Source organism: Equus caballus, chromosome 2 (assembly GCF_041296265.1).
Source record: "Equus caballus isolate H_3958 breed thoroughbred chromosome 2, TB-T2T, whole genome shotgun sequence".
NCBI classification, from domain to species: domain Eukaryota; kingdom Metazoa; phylum Chordata; class Mammalia; order Perissodactyla; family Equidae; genus Equus; species Equus caballus.
In genome coordinates this window covers 59,011,567-59,034,339 of record NC_091685.1, presented here as the reverse complement: position 1 = coordinate 59,034,339, position 22,773 = coordinate 59,011,567, and the positions used below count along the sequence as shown (strand labels likewise).

The window sequence follows — 22,773 nt, the reverse complement described above, 5'->3', positions numbered from 1 at the left end:
CCAGTGCATGAGACTCCAAGGAGCCTAGTACAAGTCTCAGCATCCATCAGAGGGTGATAACAGAATCCAAATTCTCTAGAAGTGTTCTACAATATGGAATCTAACATAGTCTATAATCTTTAGGTAAAGTATTTTTAGATTCACAAAGAAACTTTAAAACATGACCTATGATGAAGAAAAAAATAGTTATTAAGAACGAAAGTACAAATGTCCCAGATACCCCAGATTGAGTTAACAAATAAGGACTTTAAAGTAACAATGACAAATATATTAAAGAATATTATCCAAAAAAAAGGATTTAATGGCAAAAAGGTGGAGAATTTCAAAAGAGATACAGAAAGAATTTCATATATTGAAACTATATTTCTTATATTGAAACTATCAGTAAAAACCAATGAATATCCTAAAACCAAAAAATACAATAACTGAAATGAAACATTTGTTGGCTGATGATGGTAACATCAAACTGGACACAACAGGAGAGAAGACCAGTGAACTGGAAAATAAGTCAATAGGAAATTTACAAATTAAAGCACGGTAAAAATTTTTTTTTGAAAAAGAATGAAGAGTATTTCAATGACAAGTGGACAGAGTTAAGTTGTCTAATACAGTCGAGCATCACTTAACAACAAGGAGACATTCTGAGAAATGCATTGTTAGGAGATGTCACCATTGTGTGAACAGTGTAGAGTATATATATACAAACCTAGACGGTATAGCCTACTACACACCTAGGCTACATGGTACTGATCTTATGGAGCCGCCATTGTATATGCAGTCCATTGTTGACCAAAACATTGTTATGCGGTGCATGACTGTACACGTGTAATAGTAATCTCAGACGGAGAGGGGAAAGGTAATGGGGAATAAGAAATACTTGAAGAAATAAATGTTGGTTGAAATTTTTCCAAAATTCATCAAAAACAGAATCTTACAGATACAAGAAGTTCAAGCAGGATAATCACATCTACACAAAAACCCATACTTAGGTATGCTGTACTTGAACTACTAAAAACCAACAATAAAGGGAAAATCTTAAAAGAGTCTGAGGAACGAAGCACATTACATTTAGAAAAACAATGATGGCAAAAGCCGGCTTCTCGGAAATGATGGAGGCCAAAAGACAATGAAAAAATATTTTTAAAGTCCGGAAAGAAGAGAACTGTCAACCTAGGATTCTATATCCAAGAGAAAAATACCTCAAAAATGAAGGCAAAATAAAGTTATTTTCAGATAAACAAAGCTTAGAGAATTTGTCTTTCACAGCTCTACACTACAATGTGCTAAAGCGAGTTTTTCAGACAAAGGTGAAATGATGGGGCCGTCTGGTGGCGCAGCGGTTAAGTGCACACATTCCCCTTCTTGGCAGCCTGGGGTTCGCCGGTTCAGATCCCGGGTGCGGACATGGCACCACTTGGCACGCCATGCTGTGGTAGGTGTCCCACATATAAAGTAGAGGAAGATGGGCACGGATGTGAGCTCAGGGCCGGGCTTCCTCAGCAAAAAGAGGAGGACTGGTGGTAGTTAGCTCAGGGCTAATCTTCCTCAGAAAAAAAAAAAGGTGAAATGATAGCAGATGGAAGTTTAAATCTATAGGAAGAAATAAAGAGCAGTTAAAATGGTAAATATGTGAAAAAACATAAAAGACTCACTTTCTTTCCTTTCTTAAATTCTTTAAAAGTCAATTGACTTTTTGAAGCAAAAAATAATGGCAACATATTATAGGGTTTATAACAGATAGCAGTAAAATGTATGACAATAATAGCGCAAAAGATGGGAGGGGTATAAATGGAAACACACTCTTGTAAAACTCTTACATTATAAGTGAAATAATGCTGTATTGATTCAAGGTAGACAGTGGTAAATTAGGATGCATTTTATAATCTCTAGAGTAAATACCAAAAAACACAAAATTTACATAGAGGTCCTAGGGAAATCAGAAAATCACCCTGGAACCCAAGGTGTCAGCCAGCAATGCTCTTAACAGCAGTGTTGTCCTCCCAAGCCACTAGCCCAGGACTCTCCCATCCAAATAATAGGCACTGACCTAAGCTTTTCTCCCATGTTAGAGAGGCTACAGAAAAAAGCATGTATAAGTAAAGAGGTAGAGATATATGAAGCACGTAACCATCTTATTTCAGTCATTCTGTGAATGATATCTAGCTCATGTTCTGATGGCCCTCTGTGATCTGCATAATTGTGTTACCCTGTGGTGGGTATGTAATTTCTGGAGGCAACTGGGAGAATCAAAGAAGTTTTGGACACTGCTGCAGTGGTGTATGTGGACCATTCAGGTCTACCCAGAGTAAGTTTGCTCTGCTGGGCCAGCTTGCATGTCTTGGTGATTAACCAGTTATATTCAACCTCATACAAGGCAGTAGTATCTAGGCACCTTCTGCACATATGCTTTGTGCAGCAATACATAGAAGGTATCACGGTAAACTTCTAATGTGCCTTAACCAACTGGCTCCCAGATAGAAAGGACCAGGGAAGCTAGTGAACACAGTTTTTAGTTTAGGGATTCTTATGCACCCAGAGAGAGGTTACAATGAAAGCTATGGTCTAGAAAAGAGTGCTCTTTGTTGTAGAATGGAGTGGCACTGAAATTAGTTACAGCTACCTTAAGTTAACCTTAGGAACCATTACAGATGCATGGTCTGTCAAAGATCAATGAATTAAGGAGTCTAACTATTGCAGGTTCTATATAGGTCCATAATTAAGATTGTATGTGTGAATTTTAACATTTGTGGATTAAAACATGAAAATATGGGTCAAGGAGGGGAAAGAAATGAACATTTTATCTATTTCAAATTATACCCATGGTGACTAAAGCCAGAAAAGGAAAGTGAAATTCTCTTTTCCTCCTCTCTCCCTCCCACCTAGAAAGCATTGTCTGACCCCTACTCCCAAGACAAAGCACTCCTGCTTGCCCATTATGGAACAGAGTAAATATTCGGATGCTGGTCATTTGTAGCTGTCATTGGCAGTTATCAACCGTAAAAAATAAACCAGTTCCCAAACTGCATTCCCTAACTGGGGGCTTTTGATTTTGGCCTTCTCAGGAATAGTAACCAGAACCCTAACCTGAATTTATATGTCATCTTCCTTGAGAAAAATTTTATAAAACTTCCTTTTATATGTGATATTGGAGTCAGCAGTATATCTTAGAAAGAGCACTAAAGGAAATGAAAAACAAAGTCTGAAAATATGGATTACAGCTCCATACCTCTGCCTTTACCTGTGTGAGTTTGGGCTATTCCCTCCATTTTCCTGAACATCCATTTTCTTATCTGTAAAATGAGAGATTTTCATTTAAGCAGAGACTGTTAAGTCCTTTTATTACATATATTCCTTGGAAACTTTCATAAAATTGATAGATTAACCTCCTCAACAGAATAATGCACAAAGCTGAACAAACGTTTCTCCTCTCACATTTTTCCATTTTCCATTTTGGCACCTTCCAGGACCCAGCTAACAATAAGATTTTTTTTTTTTTTATAATTTAATCCCCCGGCTGATAAGGAAACTTGTGTCTGATTGTTTTGAGATACTTCATCCGGAGACCAGGCCTCCTATGTCTTTCCTTTCATACTCCTCTACACACAGGACCTGAAGATCCCCCTGTCCTCTCCAGCAGGTGAAATCCCAAAGCACACAAGGAGGCAAGACCTTTGAAGAAAGGGAAGAGGTCAAAAGACCAAGTGACTGTGTGGAAGGAGAAATAGGAAGCAAGTAAGGAGATCACTATTGAAGAGATACGTCCATACGGGGTGCCCCAGATATCTGAAGAGAGAGCCCTTCCCTTTGTGGATAAGGAACAGACTCACCAATTTCTGCCCACTCTTTGGACTCCATATGAGTTGAACTACATCATTTGAACATGAATGAAAGACTTAGTCTGACATGAATCTGCTCTTCTGCTCTCCAGGAGATCCCTAGATTCCTGTGAGGAAGATGGAGATTCAAAGAGAGTTCCTCATGAGACAAGCCACCTCCTCGCCCCACATGGCATACATTGGCAAAATTTATATTTAATTTCAGAGGTTCACAAACCCCTAATATCCATCCACAGCTCCTGGGATAAGAACGTTTAAATTAGATAAGAACTAAGTTCCTTCCTTTGCTGATATCTGGAGTCTATACCTATCTTTGCATATACCTTTTTGAAGTAGAGAAGTTATGTTTTATATTGGAGAAAATAAAAACACAGAGACAAGGGGCCTGGCCTCATGGCATAGTGGTTAAGTTTGGTGTACTCTGCTTTGGTGGCCCGAGTTCACAGGTTCAGATCCCAGACATGGGCCTACACCATGCTGCGTGTGGCCACGCTGTGGTGGTGACCCACATACAAAATAAAGGAAGATTGGCACAGATGTTAGCTCAGGGCTAATCTTCCTCAGCAAAAAAAAAACAAAAAACAAAAAAACCCACAGAGACAAAATAACTCTGCTTAATTGCACAGATTATCAGTGAAGAACCATTCCTAGTGGTAGGTCTCTCTCGTCCTCACTCCTGGAAATAAGTCTGACACTTCTGGAAGAGAATGAAGAAAATAAATGGGGATTCATATTGGACAGAATTTACCCAACTAGAATTCAACCAAAGAAGCAATGAATTGATTATTCAGTAAAAGTTCCAGATGATAGTCAAGGTTTTTTCCAAGTAGATCAACAACTCCAGGCACCAGAAACTTCACTAAGGTGCCTAACCTCTCTCCCTGCATGACCCTGCACATTTTATCAATGCCCATGTGTTCCAAGGTCAATATTCTCCTCATGAATTAACTAAATTTCATGCTGAAGGATTTCAAATGCAACAAAAGTTGATCCGCTGAAAAGATGAAAGAGTTGCTTAACAGCTGTGATAAAGGAAATTAAAACAATTGAATACTCTCTCTGTTGGGAATTAAACTATTTTCACTAAGACCCACACATACCAGTGCACTGGAAGAGCTGACAACAAACAAATTGAAATGAATGATGACAAAGCAAAACCACTCTTACATTTGGAACTTATAAAAATGGCAAAATACCTTCAGAAAGAAGCTAATTTTCATTTTTAAAAGTCTTACTTCTCTCTTGAAGCAAATCTATCACTCTAAAAATACCTATAAAACTCCTCAGCAGACTTTTTGGCATAGAAACACAATAATTTTGTAATGTCAATAGTATTAATTTGTATAGGTTTACTGGAAACTTTTCATAAAATATAGTCAAAAGTCAAAATAAAACTTGTGGAATAACTGATTAGTCATCATGGCTCATTGGATTGGACATATGTATCAGGCAGGGTCCTACTTCACCAAAAATGCTAATTGAGGAGAGTTTAAAAAAGGAGTTATTTACAACGTAAATTAGTAGTGTTCTCCAGAGAAATAGAATCAATCAGGTGTGTACAGAGAGAGAGAGAAGGAGAGAGATTCATTATAAGGAATTGGCTCATGCAATTCTGGAGGCTGAGAAGTCTCAAGATCTGTAGTCAGCAAACTGGAGACCCAGTATAACCAACATGTAGTTCCAGTCCTAGTCCAAAGTCCTGAGAACCAGGAGGGCCAATGGTATAACTTCCAATCTGAAAGCCAGAAGGAATCTAAGAGGTGATGTTTCAGTATAAGTCTGAAGACTGCAAAGGACTGATGTCCTAGCTCAAGCTATCAGGCAGGAGGAGTCTTATTCAGCCTTTTTGCTCTATTCAGGTCTTCAATTGATTGGATAAGGCCCCCCACATTAGGGAGGGCACTCTGCTTTACTCAGTCTACTGGCTCAAATGTTAATCTCATCCAGAAACATCCTCACAGACATACCCAGTATAATGTTTGACCAAGTGTCTGGGAACTCCATAGTCCAGTCAAGTTGACTCATAAAATTAACCATTAAGAAAGATATTGACTGAGTTTAAGAAAACGATGTCCCTAAGGCTAGAAACAGTATCCCTATCCTGGGCTGGCAAGAGCCAAGAGCCACTACAACCTTTACGCCTGGAAGAGAGAGTCCTTAGCACATCCCGGAAAGTGTAGAGGTTGCCCAAAGATGGAAACCATTGGTAGGAGGAAGTAGTGGAATAAATAGCCTAGAGATCAGCTTCCCCCATTATAGAACAGAACAGAAAAGAGTGGATACTGAACATGGATGAGCAAAAGAAAAACATCCAGGATAATATTATCTTTAAAATCAGGGAAAACAATGAAAAGTATAAAATCATGGCCTACAGCTATAGTCATGCATGCATGCTAGAATCCACTTGGTAGCTTGTGTGGTCTGTGAATTGTATCAATATAGCTGCCATCAAACAAAATACAAATACTGAGGTGCCACCTACACCTATCAAATAAGAACCTCTAAGGCTTGCTCTCAGGCGTGAATATATTTTTAAGTTTCTCCAAGTAATTCTTTCCCATACAACCAACTTAAGATACTTCCTTGAAGGATGTTTGTTTACATCTTTCATCTAGTTATTTTGAAATCATATTCCTGTTTCCAAAATAACCTGTAAGAATTATTTTTTTCAAAGATAAAGTGTTTATAAGATGCTTAAAACTCATCTGACTTTTATTTTCACTGAGGTGGCTACACTGATGATTGATGATCCTGTATGTACAGACAGTCCTAGTTATACCAGCCTAAAATACATGATGGTAGATATAGTGCATCTACATACTTTCTCCATTGTAACGATACTTCCAGTACAGCAGGAAAGAACTTCCCTAGAGTAGGAAACCAGATCAGAAATCAGTGGTCACATTCAGGGAAAGTTTCTCAATCCCATCATTTACCTTAGAGTCTTTTACCCTAAAATGACATCTCCTGTTAATTCCTTCCTGGATCTTGTCTTTTTTATTAAATCTTTTTGGAGGCTGCAATTTCATCTTAGAGCTTCTAAGAAGTGAGACATTTTGAGAATGTGCTCTGCGCACACGTGACGATAAGAGTTATAATGAGAGGATAAACAGAAGAGTACATTTAATATACAGAGAGATGGGTGCTTTATATGTACTATCCCATTAAATCCTTACAACTATCCTATATTATAGGCATCATTATGTTACTTTTAAGATGATAGATTTGTGAGATTAAGTGACTTGCCAGGGATCACATAGTTATTAATTGGCCAAAACCAGGTTTTAATTATTCCAGAGACTGTAGTCTTTTGGCTACCTTATACCTCTGTCCATTAAGTCAGAAGCTGCAGAGAAGGCTGCATCAGCCACTGACACAATCTTTAGGATCTGGGAACCATTTTTCAACATCTCCACACCGATTAGACTTGTTTACAAAATCTGTAAGGAGTGACAGGCAGGAAAGTTTTGTGTTTGGGGCGCAATTGATTTTAAAATGGGTTTCATGAATTACTCACACTGGGGAACACGGCATCAAGGCACAGAAAACTCCATCTACTGGGGTTATGGCTCGGCACATATCCCCCAGCTGAAAAGGTCGAGGAGATCTTAAGTGTCAGGAGGAATGGCAAATCCATGCAACATGGTGGGGTCAACAGGTGACAAGAAAAACAATGAAAGGGGAAATTAGCATAAAGTGCATCATCTCAGTGCAGGTAAGTAAACATTTACAGAATACTAATAATCCTTTCAAGTGCATGGTCATTTGACATTTTTATCATTATTGAGAAGTGACCATTTTGAAGAACACATTGATCATTGCCTCTTTGAAATCCTGCAGCACATGCAGTTATAATACAAATATAAGTTTGTAATATTTATCTTGAGGAATAGTCAATGATACAAGAAAGATAAGGACTCTAAAAATAGATAAATTTGCTCTGAGTCATGGGGCTTCCATGTCTTTGCTGTGTGACCTTCAAAAAATTACTTGATCTTTCTAAGTTTTTTCATCTGAAAGATAGTTATAGTTAAAAAACAACACTTACATACTGTGTATTATGTGCCAGGAGCTCTTTTAGGTGCTTTGCATGGATTAATTCATGCAATGTTCATAATAACCTTATAAGGTAGATCCCATTATTACTCTTACAAGTAACAGAGTCAGGGTTGAAATATAGGCAATCTCCTCCAAAGCCCAGCTCTTCACTGCTCTCCGACACTGGCTACCTAAATGCCTATACTATTTGGTTTGTGTAATTGTTAAGTAAGATAATATGCTTTAAATGACTAATGATGATCCACAATGATCAACAAAGGTGAGTTCCTTTGGCAAAAGTTTGGTTGTTTTCCCTGCCCCATGCCCACCTCATCCCACACGGAAAGAGAAGTAGTGTTGCTGTGGATTAATTAATTTCAAGGACAATCATTGGAGTTTATTTTCTAAAATAAGACCACTGTGGAGGGTATATAAGTAAGTCCATTTTAGGGGGAAATCACACTTTTTCTTGCTGGTTGACATAGTATGGGGTAGCCTTTTTTTATCGTTGAAGAAGTTGACCGAATAAAATAGCTTTGAGTCTGCCTGTCTCTACATTGTACTATGTTTCATAGCACATCAAACGACCAAAACAAAACCGAAAGAATCTGCCAACTTCTAGTTCAAAATGGCATCTCTTTAGTAAGCCCTGGTAAGACTTCTAATTCTTCACACTAATAGCAGAAAGATAAAAATAGATTAAAAATCACTGCAACAACAAAAGAGAAAGCTGATAATGCTCACTGGAGGCAGTAAAAAAGCAGATTTAATGCTGTAGAAAAATTGAAGCAATGATGTGGAGTCAAATTTATGAAATTCTGAAAGGAAATTGAGAGATCAAAAGGTAAAAGAAAGTGAGGGAAATGGTAGAAAAAAAGACATATTCAGTGGTCGAAAATATCAGTGCTGCTGGATGATATGCAGTCAGTTCTCCTTATTTGTGGTAGCTGTTTTCTATAAAGTCGCTCCAAACACTGAACTAGTGAATATTGAACTATTGCTCCCAGGAGAAACACAGGGTTATGCTCCTGTGAGCCTCTGTCACAACATTTCATCAACCAATCAACACATAACCTTTTTTTATGTGTATTTCTGTTTAAAGACACCCTTTTAATATATATATATACATATATATATATATAGTTGATTAATTAACCTTGAACTGAAAGCCAACAGCACTATAATTCACAACTGAAGGAAGCTTACCTAATACACATTTTCTCTACAAGGCACATCACAGTCTTCTTGCATTTAGGAACGCTAAGCAGCACTTTCAGCACTGTGCTTGGGAGCCATTTTAAACATGGAAGTCACCAACAAAAAGAACAAAAATGTAAAAACACGTGGCACTAAATGCAGTGTGAAAAGGACATTCCTTTACAGTATGAGAGTAGACAAGAAGGCAGAGTTCTCAGCTGAGAACTTACATGTCATGGGGAACTGAAATTTTTTCATGCTTTGTGCATGTGGATGTCCGTAAATGACTGCAGGGGTGTCACGAGTATTGATTTCCGGGTTAAAAATAAGTGTTAGCAAGTAGGCAAATGCCCAAATACAGAATCTGTGAATCATGAGGACTGACTCTATAAGAATGTGTGGATCTTAAGTAACAATGAAAGACATAATAGAGTGAAACTTACTCAAGCAAAGCATTACTGTGTGAAATTGAGAAAACTTACTACATTCCACATGAAATCAAAGAAGACACTGTGCAACACATTCTGGCAAAATATATGAGCTACAGTCATGTAAGGAGCATCCAAAACAGAAATAAAGATAGATTGGCATGAATACACAAAATGCTAAGAAAAAGTACCCCCAACAAGATAATGGGCAGATTGCATCAATAGTGTTCACAAGAAGAAAAATAGGTCATCAAGAAGCACAAGGTGATTCAAACTCAATAGTAATCAGGGAAGGCAAATTTGGTGCTCACAAAATTATCAGTTTCGAATTAATATCAAACATCAGCAAGGCTCTGGAGAAATAAGCATTCCAATAATTTTTTGGTTGGAGGGTCAATAAGAACAATAGTTTTGGTGGGTAATTTAAGGATATGAATTAAAAAACACAAAACCTTTTGAGCTAACAACATTTTTTACAGATTCCTACCATGAATGAGCATATATCTACAAAGATATTCATCAAATTGTTGTTTACAATGAAAAAGTAGAAATTGTGTAAATGCCCAACATTGAATTAGAATACCAAATAGAATTAGAAATAGAATCATAAGATAAAATGTTACATAACCATGGAAATGATATTGTACAGCATTCATATATAAATATATCCTAAATGAAAATATACTGAAATTACACCCAGCAAAACTGTGAACATATGTATGTGCACTGCATACTGATCTATAGGTATACCAATATAAACCAGAATACCAGTATAAACAAATATGCACAAAAACATTGCTTCCTAGAGTGGATACATACCGTGAATACACATATCAAAATGTTAACAGTGATTATTTCTCAAATGTGGGTAACAAATGATTATTTTCTTCTTAATGTAATTTCTGTATTTTCCAAATGTCCTGAAGTAAATGTGTGCTACTTTTTAAATCAAGAGGAGATGTGTTTTAAAAGAGGGTCAGTCATACAGAAAAATCATTCGGATTTTTCAAGAAAAAATTGGACTGAGGTGACGCGGCTCAAACTTCAGCCTCCTGTGTAAAATTATCACTTTTGTTTTTAGGTCTTCCTTCAACTTCCCTGTGTGCTGTTAAGAACAGCACCAAGCCAAACTCTCCCAAGACAAAGTTCAAATGTTGAACCATTCTCAAATCAGTCAGATCTGCCCATGTGCCACAGAAAATGGTGCTACCAGAGCTACAAATGTGCTCATACCTTCTCAGGTCTCCTGCCATTCTTAGCTGATTTTAAGACTCCAAACACACTGTTTGTTGGGATGTTGTAATTGATGTGGAACAAGGCACAGCCTGTAGCATCTACAAATACTGTCAAATCCAAATTGAGCAGCTTATGTTCAAGTCTTTGTGGGGCTAGGGGCCCGAAGGTGTATCTTTGGGAGTAAATGGGAGGAGTTGCATTAGGGAAAGGAAGAGGGTGTGCAAAGTTATCCTTGGTAGGAAGATTAGATTCATGCTCATCAGATTTACATGCACATGTATACAGGCACATTGTTATATGTGACAGATCAAGAAAATGGAAGCTTTGAGTAACAGGTAATTATCGCTTCAAAGAAAGTTGCTCAAAAAACCGAAAAAATTGAATTTGAATGTCGATCTGCAACCTTAGGCAACAAGGACTTAAAAGTGTGCATGTGTGTGTATTAAACCTTAATTTTCCTAGAGTGGAGCAATATAGACTCTGAGAAACGGCTGGGCACTTGTTTCTAGGAAGTCACAAAGAGGCGAAGAGCAGTCCTGTTTCTGCTGGAACAGTAAAGAAGGAAGGGGCTAATAGCCAGGGAAATAGGCCAGACTGTGGATATCAAACCCAAAAAAAGCACAAACACATGTCACCCTGAAAATAGTACTGGCTGGACAAATAGTGGACTGGACCAGCCTGTTGAGAAAGAAATTGCTGACAACATTTTAATCCTCTTCAACTATGTGACTTCTGCCATGATTGTAAAACCCACAACAAAGGGAAAGAGGCTTACTCCCCGTGGGAGAGAGGCTGTGCAAAGAAGTTCACCCCGGAGAAATTTGTGCTACTGGACGGACATTATCATCTATTATTCTTCTATAGGCCTAAGAAGTTACCCCTCCCATCTAACTAGAATTCAAGATTTTCATAATAGAAAGGCCCCTTGGATTGTTCAGTTGTGAACAGAAATAGATGCCCCTGTCTGGTCCAAGGAGCCTGATGACTAGTCCCACTTTTAACTCTGTGCCCGTTTAATTCGGCACGATGCTATCACCCTTCCCCAGAGGAGGTAAGCTACTCTACTGCAGGCTAATTACTTGTGACTCAGAAAACTTGAAATCCACAGGCTCTGCTAGAAAAGGGAAGACAAGGTGAGCCCCAAACCCTATAGAGGGATGTCCTTGGCCAGATGATTCCTGACAAGTGTTTATCAATAATCTCTAACGTAAGGAGGAAGGAGATGCACATTTTACAGCAGCTTTGTATTAAAGTGCTTATCGAGAAGACATGAAGCTTTTAATTCAAAGTGGATGAAAACTCATCTCTACAACAATAGAGAATGAGAGATTAATAAAATGCAAACTTCCTGGATCACCCTAAGCTTTTGGCCTATTCTTTTCATTCAGACATTCCTATAGCAACTTCTCCACCAAATCGCATTTTCACTTGGGCAGAAGTAGAATAGATAGGGAAGTGTTCCTATTTAGGAGGGAAAATTCATTTTAAGTAATCATATAGCATTACAAAGATGAGTAACGCATTCATCAGAAGGAGATAAGCCCATCACAGGGAACAAAGTAGAACTAGCCATCTACTTGGGATTATTCAGAGCATCTGTCATGCCTGTGTGACCCAGAGCGTGGGGTGCCACCTGAATGCATGTTATATCCATTATGGAACCCGGCAGGGAGGTTTCCTTTCTTTCTTCTATTCACTCTTCTAGCAGTCATGATAGTAGGCTGCAATTTAGCCTTCTGCGACTCTTTATTACATTTACAGGTATTATGTACTCACAAGGGAAGTTGGATTAGGTAGTTGACGTTCAAATCGATAAAAAGCCACTTTTGCATTTTTTATGGACGCAACATATACAAGAAAAGAGTTTGGCATTCTCAACACTGCTTCCAATTGCCAGGTTAATTGTTTTTCAATGTCATGGCTGCTATACTGTCCCAAATTTTTAAAAATCATCATGTATTACATACTTTTCAGAATATTGATTTTTCCAACCAACTTTGAGGAAAATATATGTCTTCAGATTCTTGCCTTATCCTTACCCGTATATGCCCTTATTGGGGTAGTTTTCAGTCTCAAGATTAATTCACAGCAACAGATCTCTCTCTGGTTTCAGTCTTTCTCTTTCCCAGCCAGAATTATCCTGACTGCCCTGAAGAGAGGCACCGTGACAAAAGCATGGGTACACGGCTGTGTTGGAGGGCAGCGTAAATCTTTCCACGGGTTTCCATGGCTGATTCACGGATAGCCACGATTCACTGGTTAACATGCTCCCCAAAATTACAATTTTGAAATATGTAGGGAACTAGGGATTGAGAAGGGAGCATTGGAAAGTGGGAAAAGACTGTATACTTTCTTTCTCTTATATTATCATTGAGCTCACTTGATAATTTCTTTATAACAATTTTATTCATGTGGATTTCTAAACAACAGCCTATGGTATTTCTAACATTAAATCCAAACCCTTAAAAGTTAGCCTCAGAACCTACTAACTCCCACCGCTTTTTAATTTGTTTTGAAAATATAACTATAATGTAGCAGGGGAAAAGCAGTTTTTGGCCATCATTCACAATCTGATCTTCTCAACTAAATTATTTTACTTTTTCATATTTTCTTCCAGACTCACACCAACTTATGCCATATATATACATACACATATACATGCACACACACATACACACACATAGAATATTCTAACAATAAATCAAATGATTCATATGCTTTTATATAACTGCATAATTCATATGAAAATATTATATGTACATTATGGACATCCACATATGTAATTTATATTTCTTCATTATTACAAATATGAACATTACCCATGTGTTCATTTAGTGTTTGATACATGGCTATTTATCTATCAATTATTTCTCTCATTACTATGATCACAATTGCCACTCATTTTGGCTTAATCACCCAAACTTTCTAAACCTCAATTTCTTCCCCGAGAAAAAAAATCTGAATAATAACCTGCTTCACTGGAATATCAGGAACCCTTTAGAGACTCAATGTGAAAATGCACTGTGAAGAGATAAACCCTTTGAAATGCAAGGTGCTGTGGTCATGGCCATTATGTCTGTCTTGTACCACTCCTCCTCAGTGAGACCTTTCCTCTCCAGGTGAGGTATTTCTGCCATGTCCTCACCGTCCATCAAGCTGTATTTCTTACCTCAAGACCCAGCTGACAATTCAGACTCCACCAGAGGCTTTTGAAATGCATTCTACTCCACACTGTCTAAAATTTCAGACTATATCTTCTGAATGCCTGTGTGTTTGCGGGAAAAGTTTGATGAAAAAGGGCTAAATTCTCATCTTTTCTAGTGAAAAGCCAAAATACAATGCCTAAAACTAAAAAACAAAAATAAAAATCCTTAATTAACATTATAAACATCTTATTCAAGACATATACTTTGGTACAAAGTGAAAAAGCTAAAAGAATTGAAAGCAGTTGCCTATGAGGAGTGGGAGGTGGAAGGAGGTAGGGCAGAGGAAACCTTTGCTTTTGTAATCTTTGTAGAACTATTTGACTCCTTAACCCATATGCATATGTAATTTTTATAAAAATGCAAACTTTAAAAAAAAGGTTACGTTGGAAAAAGGTTTATAAAATATCTTGCAGAATGCCTGCTACATGGCTCATGCTTAATCAAAATTTTATCATGTTTCATACGAGAGACAGAGCTGTATTTAAAGAAGAAACCAAAACTAAAAACAGGAGCATTTGCTCTGACTCCTAATTGCTCTCCTTGCTTAATGATCGATTTGCCCTTCTTGATCATGGCCTGTGTCCCAGTAACCTGACCCCGTCAACTAATCCTAACACATTAGCTCAGAAGGAAGTGCCTGTTCAAACTTCTTTTAGCGACAATGCTCTGGAATCCCATCATTCCATGGCTTTCAAGCCTATCCATACTCTGATGAATGGCCTAATTTATAACTCCAACCTCGAACCCTGCTCAAAGCCCCAGATGTATGTAACCTGCACTCTAGGGCTCCACTTGGAGGTCTTGGAAGCTCAAATTCAATGTTATTCAGGCTGAGCTATGGTTCAAACACACCTGCTTCAGTGTAACTGAGTTGGTAAATGGCTTCACCACAAACCCAGCTGCTGTTCAAGCTGGAAAGCTGAGACTCAACCTTGACTACTCCCTCTCCATCATTTCTCACACCCAATTCAGAACCCAAGCCATGTGGATCCTGACTTCAAATATATCTCAAAACTGTACACTGCTCTCCATCACTCTGTCACCAAATTAGTCTACCTCAGTTACAGGAGCTTTCTAGGTCTCCTTGCTTGGATAGTTTGCTCTTCTTGAACACATTTCCACACAGCAGGCAAAGTGATCTTTGTAAACATAATCTGATCAGTTTATTCCCTTGATTAAACTCTTCCATGGGTCCCCACTTTGCTTAGGTCCATGAGGGCTCCGTAACCAAGAACTGACTGCTTCTCTTCATCAGTACCATTCTCCCTCATATTCATTGTGTGCTGCCATACTGGCCTCATTTCAGCTTCTCAGATGCACCAAGTTGTTTCCCCACTTGAGGGACTTTGCACACGAGACTACCATTGACTAAAACACTCATCTATGTTCTACAGCTAGCCAACTCCTACTTACTCTTTAGGTTCCAGTTCAAATGTCCTTCCTTAAAAAGTCTTCCTCCGATGCACTAATATAAACTAACATTTATCACACTTTTTACTTTCATATTGATCGTATATTTGTATAATATATATATATATAGTGTGAACATTTGTTGATTGACTCTTCTTCTAAACTATGTCTGGGAAGTCAGGGACCATGTCAATTTTGCCATTCACTTTACCCCAGGGCTGGCACATGGTAGGTGCCCAAGCACTATTTTAAAGCATCTTCTATAAAAGGTCAATTCATTAAAGAATTATAAAGTTAAATAGACTGCAAGGAACTAGCCCATGGACAATCTGTGGGGCTCTCACTGAAAAAAGCCCTTGGAAAGTGGTTCTTCCCACCCAACCTTCCAAACTCCACAGGTTGAGGGCACAGCAGGATTCTTGACAACTTATGCAAACTCAGCTCGGGAACGCCAGACCTGCTTCTTCCTTTGGCTCCACTCTCAAATAATATGAACATTTTCTTATTAAAAAGGAAAAGAGCATCTAAGGTATTTTATTCTGAATATTTGTTCAGTGAAGAGAAGTTTACACAGCTTGTGGAGAATTATTCAGCAGGAAATTAAACCTCCGTAATTCTGAATTTTCACTTTGCTTTCAATTGGCAAAGCTTCCTGGCAAACCACACTCCCCTTTAGAACATTCGTAATACCACATCCGCCACCAAAATGTGCTTTCTGGGGCAAATCACAAAACGGGTTAGACAGGACAACTCTCTGGAGGTCTGAGACATAGACAGGCTATGAGCACACAAGGGCATTCAGATGTGTCAGTAGTTAATACCTAAGTTTTGCATAGTAATTTGAAGTTTGCAAAGGACTTATATAAAATAATGGATTATCAGAGAAAGCTCTCTTGTGTTATCTATGTGAATATACTCTCTAATTTGAGCCTCCCAACAATTTTATGAGACTGATCTTATAACTCTATTTTACTGATCAGACAACTGAGCAGCTTGGAGAGGTTTAAACGACTTGCCTAAGGTCACACAACTAGTGCCCTAAATGCAGAACTCAAAATTAGAGCTTTCAACAAATATTTTTTATTATCCTGTGGTGCTTCTCTTCAGCAGGAATCTGATTACTTGGCTGTTTCATTTAGAGAAGAGAATTGACTTCACCTAAAAACACACAGCTGTAATAGAGAGTGGGTTTGTATGTTAAACAAACAAACAAACAAATAAATAACTTAATCCTTTCTATACTGAGGACAGCCAAATGGATATTTGTTTTTTTAATTTGCTCCACTTAACAAAGAAAAGGTAACTTTTTTTTTTAATCTCGACTAGACTAGAAGATTTTAGAGGCTTTTGTATAGGGAATAATTGGATAATTATTTGCCTCATTTCATTATGTGTAAGACTCCATAGATTGTTTCACTCATCATTATTTTTATGCCCTTAGAAAGAAAAAAATACCATGCCGATTAAAGTAGGATACACCAACTGTAAAATGAACCCCAATTTCAAAAATGTTTTTAAAAATTCTAAATGTGCATTTAGAATCTATGAAATATATAAGATAATTTAGATCAGTATGGTAGGGAAATTATTGTCCCTTAGATATCTCTTTAGAAATTTATTTCTTTTTTGTTTCTTCTACTAAAATCTTAATTTAAGCCTTCATCATTGTAGGGGAGGAGGACATTTCCTCTACCTTCTCTGAGTTCTTCTGGCCAGGGAACGAATTAAATTCACATGAGACAGAACAGCAGGAGAAAATTAAACAAAGCTTTATAACATGTATACATGGGAGAGGCTCAGGCAAACTGAGCAACTCACCAAAATGGCTGAAGCCCCCACCTTAAATACCCTATTCAGCTAAAGACAAAGGAGGATGTTGGGGGTGGGGGGAGTCAGTTACAGGAGGTTACCAGACAAGCACAATAAACAAATGCAGATTTAAGTCCTTGCCTTCCCCATTGATTAAGAGTTTCTAGAGATAAAGTCATCCCCCCTTCTTCCTGGTACAGAGAGGGAGACAACTTTACAGATGGAGATTTCCTTTATAATGTAAATGTTTCCCAACAAAGGGCAAGCAAACTCTGCTCCTCAGAGTTGCTGTTATTAAAAGTAACCAGTCCCAAACAATCCTCATGCTGAAGAGACATATCTTGGGGTGGCCAATTCCAGGCCCCCACATCATCTTTTGCCTGGACTATTAATATGCAAAACCTATTGTTTTTACCACCCCACTTCTCCTCCTTCCAATCCATCCTCAGTAATGCTGTCAGAATAATTTTTTAAAAATACAGCTCTGGGGGGCTGGCCCCATGGCTGAGTGGTTAAGTTCGCGTGCTCTGCTGCAGGCGGCCCAGTGTTTCGTTGGTTCGAATCCTGGGCGCGGACATGGCACTGCTCATCAGACCACGCTGAGGCAGCGTCCCACATGCCACAACTAGAAGAACCCACAACGAAGAATACACAACCATGTACCGGGGGGCTTTGGGGAGAAAAAGGAAAAAATAAAATCTTTAAAAAAAAAGAAATACAGCTCTGGCAATGACTTCCACAAATTAAAGACTTTCACTGATTTCCTACATACAAGATTAAATCCAAACTCCTTGAATGAGCATAAGGTACTTTACAACTGGTCCCAAACTACCTCTGTAGCTTCATCTCTCTTCACATTTTAATATGTACTTTACCCACACACTTAGCTTCTCACCAGTCTCCATTCACACCAAATCTATAGAAGTGAACATTCTGTTTTCTCTCTCAGTAACACCATTAATCTCCTTCTTTGTTGGTAAACTATTGTGCCTACTTCAAGACTCAGATCAAGTGGAATATCCTTTATAAAGCATTCTCTACCCACTTTCAGGCAGCTAGAAGAGCTGTACCCAGGAACTGGTAATCATTTAGCCCAAGTCAGTCCTTTTACAGATGAGGAAAAAGAGGCTCAAGCAGGTAAAGTATTTTGCACAGTATTATACAGCAAGTTAATGACAATATTAGCACAGGAATTCACGGTTTCTCACTCCCAGTTCACTTTTTCCTGTACTTACATGGACATAAATGAAAGAATAAAGGAAAGTAAAACCTAAGACCATGCTGGGTCAGCAGATCTCCATAGTTCCTCTCCTGCAAGCCTATCTGGAACTACCTAGACCACCAGGAGGCAAAATGATGTTCTGAGAAGTCAATCGCAAGTAGATTCCAATCTCTGTGCCCTTCCTTGGGTTACTTTACCCCTCAGAATAATAATACCTACCTAACAAAACATTGAGAGGATTAAATGAAATTTGTGTATTTCAAAGGCCTATCACAGCACCTAGCACAATTAAGGCTCAATCAATGTTATCTCCTTTACCAATTTCCTACTAGATGGTTGTTTGTAGGTTAAATCCATTGTTAAACCACCAATGTAGTTAAGGAATATTTTATTTACTACATCTTAAAAAACACACATGTTTATATAATACACACATGTGCCCACTTTAAGAATGGAGTGAGTGGCACTGCCACCAAATGTCAGAGCTTTTGGTTATTGACCCCCAGCTGAACATGGATCAATTGGGCAAATAAAAGGAACCAAACAAGTCGACAATTACAAATATCAACACACACACCCAGAAATAAAGAGAGAGATCAAAGGCAGACCATAGCTACCCAGGAGAGACACCAAGAAGATTCGCATTGGGGTAGCAAGATCAAGGCCCCCAGAAGACCTTTTCAGGACTTCCAGCCATATCTGGAGAGAAATCAAAGGCTGAATCCTTGGCTATTGCGTTTCAAAATAAATAAAGACTCCTCTACTTCCTTCGCAAAAGATCAGCCAAGCTAAATTTATGTTCTAGAATATTACCCTGGGAGCTGTCCCTGGACGAAATCATTTTAACCCTAATACTGCTCTTTGTTTTGCATCCAAGTATTCTGCCTTTGCCCACACAGCCATTAGCAGACAAATTAGAAAAGCATCCAATCAAAAGATATTTATAGAGCAAAATGATGCAAAGTGCTGTACTAGGGGAAGTGCCAGTCTCCAGAAATTATTGAAGCATCTCTCTTAAAGTATTCTAAACTTCCTCTAATATTAGTTCCTTCTTTAGGGTTAAGCACTACCTTCTTTCTTTTGAAGGTCTCCCTTTAAGTGTCAAAATTCTTGGTGTGAGGCTAAAATATTAGACTGACAAAATCTTTCCAGAGGGGAAGAATGACTGACATATGAGAGCATAAGACTGGGAAGAAGTCAGGAAACATTAAAACAGAAGAGGAAAGAAAGGTAGAAGGAGAACCAAGAAGTCTTCCTACTTCAGTGTAGTTATATATTGTGTGATATAGAGCCAATTAAAAATAGATTTTATCTGTATGCTAACTTCTTTTAATTCATCATGGCTCTTTGGAGCTCTGTGCTGAGGATTGTGAGCCCATTTCTGGACAAGGGAGGAGAGTAGGACTGGTGGTTCACGTAATGGGTATTTTCTACCCTTGAGCACAGCATTGGAGCTCAAGTATCTAGATCTGAATCCAGGCTCTGCCACTTACAAGTTCTGTGATCCTGTGCACATCACCGGCATTCAAGTTCTTTATCTATGAAACAAAAGTTGAAACAATAATTACCCTATAATTGACTAGGGTACAGTTGCAAAATATTTAGCCTGTGGCTAAATTAAGTAGAAATAATTTGTTATCAGGTATTAAATGGCTTACAAAATCATAGGAAATCTGGAAGAGCCAACTCTAGGATGGCTTCCTGGAATACTTCCCAGTGCCCAGCATCACACTGCCTCTGCCATGTTGGCAGAAGAGCTGTCACCAAGAGTGCAAGAAGGTGCCACATTAGGAAACTGCTGACTGAAAAGCCACCATGCCTGTGCCACAGCCCAATCAAGCAAAATGAATGTCTACTCATTGCTCTTTCCTCTACTTAACTCAGTTCTGAATCAGTCTCCCAGGAGTACCTCTGATTGTGAGAATCAAAATCACATGCAGCTCTCTAGCTGCAAGGGAGTGTAAGACCCTGAGGTTTTGGGCTTCCAGCATGTCTAGTTTAGGAGGGCCCCTTCAGGACTCTGCCACCTTACACCAGCTGCTGAGATTACTGGTGGCTGGCATCTTTCTGCTAAGTCTTTCTCTGGGAATTGCCGTCAATTGAAGAGAGCTACCACATGCAAGATCAGGCTCACTCCCAGGGGCACACTGCATGTAATTACTGATCCACTTGAGGGTATGAGGAACCAGACCCTTTGCCTCAAGGCAGGATATCTTTGAAGGTCATCCCAGCTCCAGAGATCTTCATGGAATTGATGGAGTCCTTTGTTGTGACTGCCTTAGAGTTCAACTCCTTTCTCCGCTCAATCCTATGCTGTTTATTTCCCACAGCTATTGGTCTGGTGGTCATTCCCTGATATAAACTTCCTACGTACAAGTATTCACCTCAGAATCTGTTTCCTGAGGAATCTGACCTGAGACAGACACATTAGAAGTAGGTGGAACATTGAGGTTGAGCAAGCCAACCCTCAATATTCACCACAGCTTTTATGAGTAATGAAACTATATAATTTATATGAAAAAAATCCCTAGGATCTCACACAGTGCCTGAGCCAGAGTGAGCCCATAGATGTCTGCTTAATGATCATATGATATAGCTAGCATTTATCGAGCACTTCCTACACTTCCAGATACTATTCTAAGTTCTTTGTATGAACTTATTTAATCCTCATAATAAGCTTGTGAAGTAGGTACTATCATTATTTATTTTACAAGTGAGGTAAATAAGATACAAAGAGGTTAATTTCAATGTTAAACAAATTGCACGTGGCAGAGGTAGGATCTTAACGCACATAGTCTAATTCTAGAGTTTTTAGTCTTGACCACTTTTCTGTCTCAATGTTAAATTTGCAGCCAATGAAATCTTTCACCCACACACAAAAGTCTCTGCTTTGATACTTCAAAAATGTGGTGGGATTAGGACAAGGGGACTAAGAGCTTTTTGCTGGGGCCTGTGGTAGGCTAAATAATACCCCCCTTAAAATGCTTGTGTGTGAATCCCTAGAACCTGTGATTATGTTACATTACATGGCAAGGGGACTTTGCAGATGGGATCAAGTGGAGCATGTCGAGATGAGGAAGTTATCCCGGATTACCCAGGTGAGCCTTAAATGTAATCACACGTGTCCTTGAAGGGGAGAGGCAGAGGGAGATCCCCTACATAGGAGAAAGTAATGTAATGGGAGAAGCAGAGATTGGAAGGACACAGCCACAGGGCAAGGAAGGATGGCAGCGACCGGAAGCTGGAAGAAACAAAGAAAGGATTTTCTCCTGGAGCCTTGGGAAGGAAGCAACTTGCTGACATCTTGACTTTCACTCTGTAAGACTCACTTCAGACTCCTGGTCTCCAGAAATGTAAGAGAATAAATAGATTTGTTTTAAGCCAGTAGATTTGTGTTAATTTGTTTCAATAGCAGCAAGAAAATAGTACAGAGACATACAAAATTATATTGTATAGTACGGTATTTGGATAGTACGTATTTGCAGTATTATGTGGAAGCACCCACTGGAGGATCAGGAGTTCGATCTGCCTAGCCGGTATAGGTTCACAGGTAGAATCTAACGAACTCTGAAATACTGGCCTTGGACTTGGACTCTTCCACCATGTACTTCAACTACGTGGGACAGTCGCCAGGTGGGGAGTGAGATTCAGAGATATAATAAATGTGTACTTTGTCATCAGTATTAATAGGTAAAGCTTCTCTTCCCAAAATTTAATTTCTGGAAGTTATAAATTGCACAAAGACCAGGTCAACTAGTAAATAATACATAATAAGGCTCATACTTAATTTTCAGAGCAGCTTTTTGTGTGTTCCATTGACAAGTGGCCTTACACATAGTCAAAACGAGAAGCAGAGTTGAGACTCACGGACCCAAACATGAGAGAGACAAGACCAGCTCCCATCTGCTAATCATTTGTCAGAGGGTAAGAGAAGGGGAAGGAGGCCCCCCATCCAAAGGCCATTAGAACGTTTCTTTGAAAACAGAAAATGCATTCCAAATTTAGAGAGCCTTGCTTCATCTCAGCATTCTTAGCCCCTGAGCCAGCCTCCTTAAATCCTTTCTGGAACAAAGTGGATATGCAGAAATAAATATAAGAAATAGCTCCCTTAACCTCACTGTCTGGTTATAAACAGGCTTGGCAACAGCTATGGTGTGAGTCAGGAAGCTGCAAGACTGGTCAGTTTCTGAGTAATCCTAAATCACCATCTCAAGGAAAACTGTAAGAAGAGACGACTATGAACAAGGTGATCTCGGCAGTGCTTCTCAAACTGCCTGTGGTGAGAGAACAGGTTTTTAAAATTTCCAATCCATCATGGTCTAACCCCCTTGTAAAATATAATCAAAATGAATTACTAGAAAAGTGAAATGGAGAAAAGACACAAAATGCAA

The 22,773-nt window shown here is 38.7% G+C and overlaps 1 long non-coding RNA gene across 1 annotated transcript; it reads right to left on the bottom strand.

Moving 5' to 3' along the window:
- Window positions 1–280: 280 nt before the first annotated feature.
- LOC138923265 (uncharacterized) lies at window positions 281–3,957 on the bottom strand. Its single transcript, XR_011436657.1, has 3 exons — window positions 3,828–3,957; window positions 3,239–3,290; window positions 281–1,590 (listed from the first exon to the last, which is right to left on the bottom strand). It is a non-coding gene; the product is annotated as an uncharacterized lncRNA (long non-coding RNA).
- Between the last annotated feature and the right edge of the window lie 18,816 nt (window positions 3,958–22,773).